Source organism: Falco biarmicus, chromosome 15, assembly GCF_023638135.1.
Source record: "Falco biarmicus isolate bFalBia1 chromosome 15, bFalBia1.pri, whole genome shotgun sequence".
Taxonomy (NCBI): Eukaryota; Metazoa; Chordata; class Aves; order Falconiformes; family Falconidae; genus Falco; species Falco biarmicus.
Window position 1 is genome coordinate 15,146,785 of NC_079302.1, and position 12,918 is coordinate 15,159,702.

Here is a 12,918-nt window from a genome sequence, read left to right on the forward strand (position 1 = left end):
CACAAGCAGAGCTTTGAAGTGGCAGGGGGAAAAAAACTTTTTCTTAGCCACTGAAAATATGCATCAACTTGTATTTTTCCTTAAATGAGAAAAAAGGTGTTAACCAAGGATGGAAAGAAGGGTCCATACTACAAGAACACAGCAGGCAGGGGAAAATCATTGTCAAAATGATATTTTCATTCCATTTTACCAAAGTGATTTGATCTTCTTTTAATTTCCAGATAGCTTGTATTCAGCAGTGTTTTTTGAGATTGGTACGTTAATGCAAAATGTTTCCAATTTAAAAAAACAGAATTTCCTGACAATGCTCTGTAAAAAATTACTGACAAATTCTAACAAAGTTTTTCATATGCCCCATATATGTGGGTAATACTTCTAGCTGCCTGTCATGATTAATGAGATAGCTCCCGTCAAAGACAGGAATAAGAGTCTGAATTTGTTTTTACTGAAGAAAGCAAATGAATGGTATACAGCACTAAAAAAAAAAAAATCATAAAAAATGCAGATCTATAATTGTGGAAATATAAACAGTATTTAACCAAGTGGGAAAGTTTCAGCTAGACAGTGCATGGATTTGGCAAATGCTTTGCTAGCACAAATAAATTCTGTCTTTTCAGAGCTTCAGTGAAGAGGAACAGCATTGCTACAGCCAAAGGAAATCTCCAAAGATTCTGGACTGGGTGGCATGTGTATTTCTTACATCAGTACAGAAGGAAATGTTTTAGGTCAGTTAAAATGGAAGGAATGTAGTGTTGGCTTGCTTTACTGAATTAACTGATGAAATCCCAGCTTTGTGGTTTTGTTCTTTATCAACATCTTTTATTAAATTGCTTCAGAAATAGTCTTGCCTCTGAAATGAGCAAAAGCTCATAGTACCACAGGTAGTGGATCGATGGAATTAATATCCATTTCTGATTGCTATCAGGTAGACAGCAGTTTAGTAGAACATTTAAGCTTTAAAGAGCAAGTTTAAATCTTACTGGAGACAATTATGTCCTTCACTAAATTTAACTGAAGGAAATGGTTGTAGTACCTTTAACAGGCTCATGGTTATGTTCAGAAGTAAGATAAGTAGTGTTAGTAAAAGGTAATAATAGAGTAGCCTGGACACAAAAATACATAAGACAAATACAAATTATCTACTGTATAGGAGAGTGTTATATTAAAACAAAAAAAAAATAATTGTTCCTCTAGCTCAAACTTGAAACAGTGAGTCAGATTGTAGATTTCCGAAGGGGTAACGCTTTAGTGCTACCCTTTACTACATAATAGTCATAACAATGTCTTGGTTTCTGTATTCTTACCCTAATTTTAATCATTTTTATAACAGGGAGGATTTCCAACAAACACTAGGTCCAAGGCAAAATTAGTCAAAGTTATTCAGAATTAAACTTCATTTCATTTTTCAAACTCAGAGAAGGTTAAGCCAATCTAAGCTTTTATGATGTATCAGTCCATAGGGAAACATGACATTATTAAAGGCCAGACTCTCAACAGGCATCAAGGTTATAAAATACAATGGTACATAACAGGATCCCTGTCTCCCAGGATGTCTCATCTTGTACTTTGTGATACTGTTATGCCTCTGTGCTTCTTTAATCAGATCAGGTAGGATTTGTAGGCATTGTTCTAATTTGATTCATGTGCTGTCTGTATGTTAGGTGACAGTTTTGCCACTCAAGTGTCAGCGAGATTTTTTAGGACTCAAAATATCCTGGTGAAAATTTTCATTGGGAAGTTCCCAACAAAATCCATTAAGAGGACTCAGAAAACTTTACTTTTTTTTCCCCCTGAGTTTCTACCAACTGTAATATCCACCTCTGAAATCTCTGAAAATTTAAACAGAAATCAAATATTATCTGTCTTTAATTCTTCCCTTTTATGAAGGTCTTGGAGTTTAATGTAGAATTAGTTGTATTCTGGATTTGAAAGGCTTTAAAGAAGCCACAAATATCTGACCTATTATACCTGCAATTGTGGAGTAAGGGTAGGATTTTAGTTTCAAACAATATGCAGTGTTTCACTGTCAAATTAAGAATATTGGTTGGAAAATCACACAAACTAGGATGCTATCAGCAAATCAGAAAAATGTTTAAATGGAGTACAGGTTTATATATGTAGTATGGAACTACACAGAAAATAATTTTATGTTTTTCAAAGTAGTCATGCTAGTTCCACACAAATTGCATATTCATACTAACATCTTGATCTCTGATAAAATCCAATCATTCTAAGTGTATGTTTGTTTAAAAAAGGTACTTCACAAACCACAAAGTATAATTCATGACAAGGCATCTTCAAAAGTATTTTGTGACAGTAGGACAAATTTGCTACCAATAAATTTCTGGCACCTGATGGAATTAAACTAGCAGTGAATTTAGCCCAATGCGCTTTGTTGTCTTTGGATATTAATTGATTATTTGGCTCCATAATGTCTTTTTTTCAGTGTAGTAGCTTTCTGTAACACAACCTCTTCTAACAGACCTTCAGAATGTCTTCCTGTACAACTCCAAAACGCATGGCCTAGTTAAATTTGGGTAGAGGCCACTGATAATCAAACAGACAAGGATCCAAATAAAGTTGCCTAATCTTTTACTACCATTTTTTTTCCCCTGCTTCTATGGGAAAAGCCCAGGAGCATCTGAAACAAATGAGCACCTGATCTAAAACAAGCCTGAATTAGTGCTGTGATACGTTGGCTGACATGTTCACAGAGAGATGATGAAGGTTAAGAAGTTTACAGTGGAGTTTCTGCCAGCTGCATTTTCCACCACTGAAAACTGGGGATTGTCCTCCAATACAATGGATATTTCTGTCTGTTTGTTTGTCCAGTACAGGTGGAGAGAAGACTCAAACTTCTTTTCTAAAACAGAAGGATAAATACCTCTACATGGTTTTCCCTCGAATGCCTATTTTCTTCACTTTTTAAAAAATTGTATGTACTTGAAAAGGAGATTTAAAGGCAATAAAATTCTTTCTGTAGTGTCAGATGCCCTTCATGATTCTCTTATCCCTTCAAAATTGTTATTTACCGTGAAACCTGAAAGCAACCAGCTACAGGAAAGTGTCATTCTACTTTAAAAGCCAAACACATTTCAAAAGTAAAACAAAACCCAAAGCATTTCCCTCTTGCAGGGTTTTTCCTAATGCATTCACACAAGTTTTTGCACCGTATTTTGAAAATCATATTTGATAATGCCAGAAAACAAAATCACATATAATTGTCATGAATAGAAGTTTTCAGCTTTAGGAAAGATTTTAGATAGTAACACAGTCAACATTACAAAAACTTTTAAGATGCTCCTCTTTCCTTCAGATATTAAAATAGGAGCTCATATAAGTCCATCACCTGCAAATGACTACTCACCTAAGTAAGAAATTTTGTAGAAACAGACTCATAATCTTGGTTCAGAAGGGTTTTGGCATATGTAAGTCTAGAATCTGGCCTATAGGAAGTGTTAAACTAATTTGTATTACAGAGAACTAGTGACACAGAAAATGAAAGCAGACTCAATATCTGTAAAAAGCAGTCTCATGAATATTCAAGCTTTTATTTTAAGTAATAGTATATATTATCCTGCTCAAAAAAGATATTCAACATTATCAGCGGGTAAGTAGCAGTGGGGCAGAGTGCCAAATTGTGATGTGAGGCAAGGCAGGAGGAAATTCTACTTACAAAGAGAAACGTGTATCTTTGGTTTGGGAACATACATTATGCAACAGTTTTCTAATTCTGCCTACGTGTTAATGGCCTAAATGTTTAGATTTGCATCTGGAGCAGATGTTGGGCAGGACTTGCAAAGCCTCATTTTTGAAAGGTTTAAAAATCAGGAAATATCTTTCTTTCTACACACACATATCACACAGGAACATATGCACTCGAACATTGAAGGAAATTAGCTGGGAAGCAAATTCCTATTTTGTTAGTGTTGCTTATGTTTGCTCATATTTGCTTTTGAACTCAGAGAGAGATGCCATCATGGGTGGGGGTGAATATTGTCAGTACTGTTTTTTAACAAAAATATCCAAATTGCATCCCAGTTCCGTGAATGTCTGTCCTGTACTGGGCGAAGTGGGAAAGGAAGAAACAGTAGCTATACCCGTAAGTGGCTGATATCACAACTGCTCAAACTCTGATGGCTTTAGAGCGCACCTGTGTTGTGCAAGTAGTGACTCAGTCCTACACCTCCCAAACTCACCTCATAATTAAACAAGGGCTCAAACTCTGGGGTACTGCAGGACAAACTCCCATGCAATTCCTTTCAGCAGCACGAACAAGCCAGGGAAAGCCCTGGATAAGTCTAAATTCTCATCTCCCATAATTCCTTGTTAAGACCTCACACAATTAAAATACAGGTGGTTTCTGGGTGTCATTTAGTTGTGTGGGTTACAGATCGGGGAGTATGTTATGCTTGAACCTATTGCTTGGCCCATCTTCTTACAAATAATCTATAGTTGGTGATATGTGCCCAGAGAATGCTCTGACACCCTCACATCATCTTGGAAACCCTGTTACTCCACAGAGCTCATTCTACATCCATTTTCCGTGACTGAATCGTGCAAACAGTCCTTTCCCGCAATAGGTCTAAACCATTTATCTGTGGGAGTACAAGAGGCCACATTTCTCCTAGACCTGTTTTGCATCCATCATTCTGCAGTACAGTTTCCTCTTCTTTCCGTAACAAACATAGCTCAAAGTTTCCTTATTCAAGGCTCTGTGGAGTGGTTCCCTAGAACATTCTGGATGCTGTGACGGACTGACATAGAGGCACCCAGGATAATCAGCAATAGAGCCGAGTTACGGTATCTTTAATGATGAATTCCTGATCGCAGTTAATCTCCAGACTCATATGTCAGAGACCTGACAACAGCCCTAACTAATGTAGGAAAATTTTGTAGTGATATGAAACAAATACAATTACATACAGTCAGCTGTTCATGCCCCTTGAAAAGAGAAAGTGAAAACTAATAAAAAGCTGTATAGAATTCCACATCATCAGCTAGACCTTTCCAGAAAAGCCTCTTTGATTTTTTTCACTGCAGCTATTTATCAAATGTAACAGAAATAAACCACAAGGCAAACAAACTCCAAAACAAACAACTGGCACAGAAAGATTTTGCTAATCCCTTCAAGTTTTCAGAAGGAAAATAGAACTCCTAAGGACACTATGGCTTGGCACATTTCATGTAAAGCAAATAATTTCCCTTCAAATAGGTTTTCAAGTTATGAGATCTCTATCTATACAGCTTTTCTGTTTTTCTTTGGGAAGTGGGGGGAATTTTTTTTTTATTTTTGGATGAGATTTCACAGCCTTTAACCTTTCAACAATGCCTAAAAGTATTAAAATGTTGTTCAGCTCCCAAAGCCCAGGAATGAAGGAGAAAAAAACCACATTGTCAGAATTTCTTTGCTCTTTATTCACTACTTGAGGGAAGCAGGAAGACATTCCTGGATAAGAAAACAGTATAAACCACATTTGGCCCTTTTACTGCAGAAGTCATCACGACTGGCAGGGAATCCATCTGTTCAATGTAACACCAACATATTTGCCTTTCTGTCGGTTGATCACTAGAGATGTTATTTATTCATGCTTTCACAGTCCTCTGCACGTACAAAGTATTCATCTGTGTCTTTAGTAATTAATGTCACATTACCAAAGGGGAAAGCAGTTTCTCAGTAGAGGGCAACTAACTCCACCTTACACATTACACATTATTCCACAAACTCCACATAACGAAGACCTATCGGTGATGGTGATGCATTAAAAACAGGGAGTCTTGCCAAACAAGATGCCTGGCAGCCTTCTCTGCTTGGGTTGTCCCTGAGGTAAGTAATGCAGAGTAAATCTGAGATATTCCTGTTTCCACAGAAGAAGTATAGTTCACTGATTGATTTTTGCTCTCTTGAACGATAGACACACAGTTCCAGATTCTAAGCTGTCAAGGTTATTTTGTTAGGAACGTGCTATATTTATCTCCATCTTCAGGTTCAAGAAAAAGTACCCGCTGTTGTGATATGGGAATAATGGGTATTTCTCTCTTAAATAGACCATGGTGCAAATATGCTGCGAGTATACACGTTTCACTGCATATGTTGAAAACTATTACGAGAATGGACAAACTATTGCAAAAGATGGTCAACTGCATGGGGTTTTCTTTCTGAAAGAAAGCACCAGTGCTTCCCCCAAGGAAACACTTCCTGAGCAGAAAGGCTTTTTAAAAGGGAATTTCCTCAACTAATGCACAAGAATATTGAGTGGAAATCAACTTTCCTGTGCCCTTACCCACCCTGGACCAGAACCACGGTGGATAAATTCCACGCATGCAGAACACAAGCACTATTAAAAACTTGTATAACTAAGTGTTCAATAGCTCTTGCTCTACAGGACATTGTCTCAGCATTTATAAATGAATACTGGCCAAATACAGCTGATGACTAGGAACAAGGCCCAAGTTCTGTAAGGCAGAGGAAGACATAGGATTCCTTAACCCAACTGTTCCCTTACAAATGAGACAAACCTCAGAAGAGTCATAGAGCTTTTGAGGTCTTAGATGCTTTGTTCAAAGTGCAAACTACTGAATAGGGCTCTTTCCACCAGTGACTTCACGATATACTCCAACGCTGGCTGGTTCAGAAAGAGTGTTGATTTCTAGGTGTGTTTTGTGAAGCCTCATCTCTTTTTCTCTGGCACCTGAGCACTCAAAAGGCATACAATATGCAGGCAAGATTTTAAGTCCAAGTGCTCTGCATCAAAACTTCACAGTTGCATTGATACTAACTTGCCTTTTGTTAAGTGCCCAAGCTGTGAGATCAGGCATGTATGACAGAGTTAGGTTTTTAACTTGCAGGGCATCTAAAACTTGAGGTAAAAATCTTGTTCTGTTTGTTTTTAAAGTAAAGATGAAAGAAGTATTGATACCATATAAAGGTAGGTATAAAACCCAGGATATTTTACAAGACTTCATACATCTCTTCCAGAGCAGAAAGACTCTGAGGATCAATAATCACTGTATCAAAAAGGCCATAAAACACTTGGCAGACACAGATGTTACCTTTAGATATTTCATTCAGTGACCTTAAGATATTATTCCTCTACTACCCAAAATGTCAAATACAAAACAAAGGTAGGGGAACCTAAGCAATAGAGATCTTCACTTGAGGCATGTTTATGTGCACCTTCCAGAAGCCAGGTAACAAGGTTGTCTATCCATATAGTTACTTAGGAGTATTTCTGGAATTAAATCTACCTGTCTTGCTTATTGCTTCCTCCTTAGTACATTTCCAGTAACAATTTGCTGAAAGCATGCAATACAGCTACATCAGTCACTACAAAGCTGTAATCACTTTAAAACTCGGTATCACCTTTGTGTTGGCCACAAAACCTGAACCTGATATCATCTTTTAAGTTGCCTAAAATGTATAGATGTTTAAAAATAGAACTAAAGACTTGGCATCAAAATTTGCTGCACCAAGTCTGAAACTTCTGTCACTAGCTACCTGAGAAACTAAGGACCACCAGTTTCCTGGAAAAGAAACCTGAACGTGATTTTGATAAGAATAACGAACCAAATTTAAAAAGAATTCAGAAATACTTCTGATATAATTCCACTGATTTCAGGAAGTTTATCTTAGCAGCTATTTTACTTCTTCAAGTTTATTTGAACCTGAAACTGAACAAAAGGCAAAATCCTGTAACCAGAGAACAGGCAGTCTGCATCTGCAAGCTTCAGGATTCCTTATCCTTTTCCTCAGCTGGGCAGGGAGCCTAAACATGTCAACATATAAAAAATAAGCAACCAACATGGCTCAACAGCTGTGCAAACTTTTTTCATAATGACTTGATTAAAGTTTTTTAAAAAAATAATTGATTAAAAATTATTCTGCCTTCTTTAAAAGTCCTTCTATTGCGCTGAGGTAGTGTAGATCCACTGAGGCCTGATCTACAGTTTAAAGTTTTTGTCAGCATAATTATTTAAGGCATATTAATAACCCTACAGAACTTATCCCTTACAGCCATAGCCAGCAAGACCACTTTCCTCAGTAAAACCAGTTTCATTTGAAAAACAAGGAATGCTCTTGTTAGTGTGAGGTAAGTTTCCATTAGACAAGTTTTCCAGTATTCCTTTAATCTAGAGCCTACCTTAGCTTAAAAAAAACGAAAGAAATCCAGAATTACCAACTATTCTAAGCCTAGAACTGAAGACCTTTCCACAGTATTGTCACTCCCTTGGAGACGTACCTTAAAAATCCACACTTGCCTTTGAAAATTAATCTTACATTTTCCAAACTGCTGCAGTTTTTCACTGCTTATGCCTATGAGCAACTTAAACCCCTTGTATATAGGGGCAGAAGTTATCCCTTAATTTCATTAGTCTAGAACTGACCAGTTTAAGATCAGCATTAGATATTTTACCACTTTGCTACTTTGGCATCTGCAAAATACTCTCTCAGCAAATAACGCTGCCTTCCAAACCATGTAAAGCTTCACCAGACCATGAACATAGCTATTTAACATCCCAGATTTCTTCCACACTCAACAACTTCTATGATACAACCATACTTCACTTCTTTCTCATGGTTTCAATGTAACTGAATATGTAGAATACGCTGGAAAAATAGGATGAGATTTAACAAGCCTGCACTAATTCAACCAGATTAATATGTCCAGTTTGCCAGGATTGAAGTGGCTTTACAAAGAACAGAAAAGAATGTGTGTGCAGAGTCATTTCACCATGGACGCTCCTGGCACTGATTTTCTAGCTTAACCAACGTTCTCACAGCTCTCAGCTAGAAGTGGCAGCTACCAAAATGTTTGTAACTCTGAGAGCTGCTGATGCTCGGCCAGGAACTGGGGGTGCAATGGAATCCAGGAATCAGCACTTCGTCACAGAAAGAGGAACTAATCTTTCTCTTTCTTTCACACACCACATCTTGAAAGAGCACAGATCCACTTCTTGGCATAAATCAGGATGAAAGTGATGCACATGTGTTTCTCTGTCAAGGAAAGGGAAAATATCTTACAAGAGTCCAAGGCAGTAGGAGGCTGAGAAGGAATTTGTACCACTACCACTGTAATGTACTCTTGTTGGTAAGAAATTCCTCTCGTACCATCTTTGGTACATTACAGTACTAATACAGAAAGGTACGCAGGTCTCAGTGATTGCACCAAAACTACAAGAGCTCCAGGGGAAGAGGTGGGAATGTTTGCCACTATTTCTGGGCCACATGACCAAAACATGCAAAAGACACTGGGCAGTGTTAGTCCTCCAATAAATCTCTTGGTCGTGTGCTAAGCCTGGTCAGATATCAGAGCTTTAACCCAAGATTGTTCTTTCTAAATCGTGTTTACATTATATTCTTCTGCAGAAAAGGACATCTCTCTCTGATTTTTTGGTGTTAGCTTGTCTTTCCTTAGTATGTGTACAGCTCAGATTATGATGGAGCCCTGCCCCCTTATGTTGCTCTGAGCTTTACTAAATTGATTACAATTAAAATAGACAGTTCTTTGACTCATCCTCTTTTCTTAAGTAGAGCTAATGCAGCTTAACTGTCCATAGAAAGAGTCTTTAAGTATCCAGTGCAAGAGAAGTCTCGTATTAAGCATTAGCAGTGGCATCACCGTGTATCACCGTCATTGTTTAATGTGTTGTGCTGTTTGACAATATAGTACAAATGAGCAATTAAAAATACTCTTCTGTGTAAAAAAAAGCCCTAAGTTTTAACTCTCTCACTTGTATTTCAGATGTGCTGTCTCATTGAATGGCAGTTCAAACTACAGCAAGAAGCAATCCTTGGGTGTCCTTCTGTTTAAGAACGAACACAGTTGTATCTACTGAAAAATTAGGTTGTACACAGAGCAATTTAAAATTTCTTAACTCCTTTTCAATCTCAATTTTGTTTTTAAACATATTCAAACACATAAGGAGATGTGAAACATTAGAATGACTATATTAAGACATGACAAACCCTCATAGCCGAGCATGACATATTTCACAACTACATTCCAAGACATTAAAAAAAAAACCCAAAGCCTGAACATACATAAATTAATTATTAAACCACAGGACTTTCAAAAATACCGGTCTTAATTATGAACAAGGGGTTTATTCTGTGTTGATGGAAAATTCATGGTCAAGGAAATAATTTCCAGCGTATGCAAATGAATAGAATTTGTATAACTTACTATATAAGAAACACTAAGATTGTAAAAGACAAACAGTTTACATAAGAAGCAGATGGATGCAAAGAACTGATTCATAGGATAACATGAGTGAAATAAACAGTAACCTTGCTTCATTGTGATTAGTCCTTACAGAACAGATTGATGAGTGTCTCACTAATTCTTGAAGGCACAACAATAAACGCCTGTGGGATTTACACAATGTACAAATTCACACTGCTACAAGTTTTTTAAAATATTCATTTGCTTGTCTCCATTTCTCCTCCAGTGACTCACAGAGCTTAGACTACAGCTATTTAAGCCCTGCATAGATATTCCTGAATATAAGCATGAAAGGCATGAATGAAACTGATGCTATGGGAAAAGGAGCATGTTTTGATTCTTAATGTTCCCAGATATGAATACTCAAGAATTACTGAAACATCACAGAAGAGTTATTCAAGCAAAATTAAGCAGCAGAATGTTTGTCAATACTTCCATAAGAAATGCACTGGCTTAACTACAATCTAATTTCTAGATGCAGATTTGGACCAGTGTTGGGAAAGATTTTCACTCCCAAGTAATTTCATTCTATATCTATTTCAGTATAGAAAGAAGTCTATTCGCTTTTAAAACTACACAAAAGTATGTCTTAAAAAAAATGTTTTGCAAGCACTACTTTAAGAAAAAGTATCTTTAATGAATAATTCTGCAGATACATAGGTGTTTAGTTTGACTGATACATAGTTGATACTGCCTTTGGTGGACAGAGGGATGTTAAGAATGCATCATAATAAGTGCCATAGCTAAACTTAGCTGGAGTCGTATCAATATGAGAGCGCAACTATAACAGCCATTACATCAGTAATACAGTACATGCTCATGTTGAAATGGAAGGAAACACTTTTTCCTATTTGTTGTACATGGAAGATTTGGGTCTGATGACATTTTATCTCAGCTGGAAATTGGCCAGGAGTATTAGGTAAACTATCCTGTGGCAGTAGAAATTACATTACAGCAATGTAAAGACTTTTTACTTATATTCCTAAGTTATTTGTCAAAGCGTGTTGACAGTAGCTTACCTCCTACGAGAAAATACTGTAGCACACCGAAATGCACCTGCAGTGTCCAGTGACTTGTAAGGACGCCAGCCTTCTTAGCTGTCACTACACTCTGTCATCTATTACTATGCAGCAGACATGCCACCCACTGTACACCTGGCATTGTGATTTAAGTCCCACGCATTGCATGACTATCATTTTCAAAAAGTGTTTCCATGTGGCAAAGAGTTCTGAGAAGCAAGAACAAGTCAGCCAGCAACTATTCCTCAGAACACTCAAATTTTATTATGGCAAGCCACAACAGCAGTCCAGAAGCCAAGAATACATAAAAGATTATTATACCATCTGGTATGTTTAGGAAGGTTTTTGTTCAAATCTAAAATCATACAACACCACCAACACCACCAATTAAAAAAAAAAAATCTTACCTTGTTCTTTTTTCCCTAACATAACCTTCTGGCTGAGCAACAAAATGCCCAGCAATAATATTCTTTCATGCTAACGGTTTAGACTTTATAACATTATAACTGACAAACAGTTCCTACTGAGAGAAGGGATTGTGACAGATGGCATGAGATATTGCAGTAATTTTGCTGACAAAGCAGTAAGCACGTGATAGAAGTTCAAAATATATTCAACACATATTCCAGTTGAGGAAGTTTTACAGGCATTAAAGTGGAAGCTTGATAGTAACGTTAATCAGAAAAGAGGGGAAGTTTTCTGCACCACTGAAAATAGAGATATGATTTTTTTGTTTCTGTTTTCTGGATGAAGGGTTAAAACTTTCATTTGGAGAACAAACAAACAAGTTATCTTCATACACTAGAACAGGATTAAAAGGCCTGGAGCCAAACTTTACAGCACTGAAAGAACAGGTTATTTAAGGTAGTGTAATAGCCAGACATTGTAGATTTGACACAGGCAAATACTTCATATAGTTCATCCATTTCAACCAGTACGAGAAGTCCACACAATTTTGCTGGAAAATCTGAATTCAGCTTCAAGAGACAAGTAAACGTATCACCAAATTTACCAACATTCTTTAAGTTAATTCTTTATGGATAATCAGATGGTCACAGATAAACACACTCATGTCACATCTTCATACCAAAGTGCTCTTGTCCGGCAAGTGGGAACTTAATCAAGGATGATTGCATCTGCTCCCAGTTCTTCTACAACCCTTTTGTGTGACCTTGGGAAAGCCATTTTGCCTCTCTGTTTATGATTTGTCGTTTACCCTCTCTACCCCCCTCTGTCAGTCTTGTCTGTTTAAAATAGGCAAGTTAGGGATCAAGCTGTAATGGAAGCAACCAAATCCTTGGAAGAAAGCTCTATGAATTACTGCAGAAACAGAAAATGATACAGCAAATGTTGCACATGCTAAGAGCTGCATTCAGTGGTATTTTACACAATACCAATCTAGAATCATAGAAATTTTGAGGTTGGAGAAGACCTTTAAGATCATCGAGTCCACCCTTTAACCCAGCACTGCCAAGCCCACCACTACAGGTGTGGTATGAGTGCCACATCTACACGTTTTTTAAATACCTCCAGTGATGGTGACTCAACCACTTACCTGGGCAGCCTGTTCCAATTTTTTATCTTAAGCAAAAGCTCCCACTGTAGCACTTCAGGGGGAAAAATACATGAACTTTTATAGAGACCACAAAGTAAGAAACTAGGCATCAGGACAAAAG

General features: G+C 37.2%; 1 long non-coding RNA gene across 1 annotated transcript in view; it reads right to left on the reverse strand.

Annotated features, from left to right (window-relative positions):
* Window positions 1–11,760, reverse strand: part of LOC130159411 (uncharacterized) — a 316,373-nt gene extending 304,613 nt beyond the window's left edge. The window contains exon 1 of the long non-coding RNA XR_008825731.1: window positions 11,650–11,760. This is a non-coding gene — a long non-coding RNA (uncharacterized LOC130159411). The remainder of the gene's footprint in view (window positions 1–11,649) is intronic.
* Between the last annotated feature and the right edge of the window lie 1,158 nt (window positions 11,761–12,918).